The following is a 2587-nucleotide window of genomic DNA, read 5'->3' on the forward strand; positions in this document are numbered from 1 at the left end:
TGCGGATGGCATGGCCTTGGCGAAAATAAAGAGGCACTCCCATAATGATGACAACCTTTGTGCAGATAATTTCATAGAACCCTATGAGCCTATGGATTTAGATGACATCGTAAATGATAAAAGTCAGTTTTCTAGTTTGAAGCGAAAGTGAACATTGACAGGAGCAGAGGACAATGGGCATCGCTCCAAGCGGTTTCAAGTGTCACATGGAGTGAATGAAAATGTTATTGAATCTGTTAATGCTTATTCTAATAGAGGAGGAGATGTTTTATCTTGACCAAAATGCATTGACATTCACCAACCTGATTGGATGGATGTGGATGATAGTGCCAACATCGATAATGAACAACTTGAGGGTGAGAGAACTCAAACTCGTGATAACAATCTGATGGAGTTGTTTGATGATGAAAATAATGCCATTGTTTTGTTCCTTGTAAGGTCTGAGTTTTATGTTTGGATATTAGAATCCAGTAATTGTGAATCGGTAGATATTCTGTTACGGGGGAGTTTAGGTGATGGTGATGAAGAAATGTATTTTAAACTGGGACAAAGTGGTGTTTCGATTTTTGGCATAATGGGTGAGTTTGTGCTTGATAGAGTTTTTAACTCTGCTTTGATTTGGAAAAGGCTGATTCGAAGCATATGTGAACAAGAGTTCGCGAAGCTAAAATCTAGCAGGCTGGTATTAATATGAATTTCGAAAATGGAAGCAGGTTTGCTAGTGCTTGGCTGTGCCAGTTGGCCTTCACGGGGGAGATTGTTGGGAATGTGAAGTCCAACGGTCACATGACCCTTCGCATTCTCCCAACTGTTCATTTCATATTTGAATATGATTATATAATGGCTGTGTACAGCCAATGTATTTGAGTTGATTAATAGAAGTTATTCCCTGCTTTGAGTGTGGATGTAGGTAGATTTGCCGAACCATGATAAATAGTGTGTTGTCTCTTCTTATTGTTTTTCTGTTTCTGTTATTGTTTTCTCTGCTCTTTCTAATCTTTACAATGATTAGGATCTTGTGAGGAGAAAATGCTACAATGAGAAGCCACTCATTTAGAAGTAGTTTACCTCCTTTATCATGTAAGCAAAGGCTTGATAACTGTATTGGTTATCTTAGGGACCTGCGTTATATTCATACTGGAGCAGAAAGAGGAATTATCCATAGAGACATTGAGATCAACAATATTCTCCTTGATGAAAATTTTGTAGCAAGAATGGCAGCTTTTGGCTTCTCTAAACAGGACCTGCTATCGATCATACTCATGTAAATAAAGCCACCAATGATATTTTTGGGTATCTTGATATAAATTACTTCAGAAGACAGCAGCTGACAGAAAAATCTGATGTTTATTCCTTTGGTGTTTTGTTGTTTCAAGTTGTATGTGCATTTGCAAGGCCTGTTATCAATCACACTTTTCTTAAAGAGCAAATCGATCTTGCAGAATGGGCCATGCATTGGCAGCAGAAAGGAATGAAGGAAGACATAATTGATACTCAACTTGCAAGGGCTTAATATAGTCCAAGCTCTCTGAGGAAATTTGGAGAGATTGCAAAGAAATGCGTAACTGATGTTGGAAAGAACAGGTCTTCAATGGGGCATATACTTTGGAATTTGGAGTATGTCTTGCAGTTGTAAGAGGTACCTGCTTGGAGCCTCTTACTCGCTAACAGCCCAACCCCACCGCCCAAATTTTTCTTAAATATGCTGTATATCAGAAAAAATGATTAAAATTCAGAAACTAGTGTTATACGAGAGGATCAACAAGATCAGCAGACTGAGGCAAGGAGTGTGGGTGTGTCAGAAGAAGCTGCAGGAGTTCCGTAGTTTTCTGAGCTTGTGCGACTCATAGGAAGGTGAGGAATTGAATTTATTTATAAGGTACAAGGTGTAATTATATTCAGAGATATAGTTTGGGTAATTTATTTAGAGATCAGATAGGTCATAGAAAATAAAAAACTGTCTTTGTTAGTATTACTTTTGTACAATATAAGTAAATTGAATTTGAAATATGAAGATAATTGAATATGAATGAAAGAAACTTAGTTTGAATAGACAAGTTGTGTCACAAAAGTAAAAAATTGAAGATGAATAAATGAAACTTAGTTTGAATCCACAAATTGTACCACAAGAGCTTGATACAAATATTTTTTTTTTTCAAATTTAGAATTTGGAATTAAAAGGTGTTTATTATACTATATTTATTAGGTTATAACCATTTTTTAAATTTATTGTATATTGATGAATGATAATCAAATAGCATACCATTATCCTCACCAATCTTAATCATTTTAAATTGTTACTTGATTATTTTAAATTGTTACTTGATTTTGATATTTCTATCTTCTAAAATGTGTGTTTGTTTTAAAAATATTAAGATATTTTATCTATTAATATTTAAAAAAAAATCTCTGATTTTGAAATAAAATTGTATCTAGCATTTAAGATAGTCATATATCCCATCAATGATCACAATAATTTAGACCTCCCAATCAATTAAATTTGCGAAGAATTATTTTCTATTCCTACACTTGTTTGAATGTCAACATTTTTATTCACAATTTAATCATGATAAAGAAATTTAGAAGC

At 34.2% G+C, this 2587-nt stretch overlaps 1 pseudogene; it reads left to right on the forward strand.

Moving 5' to 3' along the window:
- Nucleotides 1-310: 310 nt before the first annotated feature.
- On the forward strand, nucleotides 311-1636 carry LOC131066960 (probable receptor-like protein kinase At1g30570; annotated as a pseudogene).
- The last annotated feature ends 951 nt before the right edge of the window (nucleotides 1637-2587 follow it).

Source organism: Cryptomeria japonica, chromosome 3 (assembly GCF_030272615.1).
Source record: "Cryptomeria japonica chromosome 3, Sugi_1.0, whole genome shotgun sequence".
NCBI classification, from domain to species: domain Eukaryota; kingdom Viridiplantae; phylum Streptophyta; class Pinopsida; order Cupressales; family Cupressaceae; genus Cryptomeria; species Cryptomeria japonica.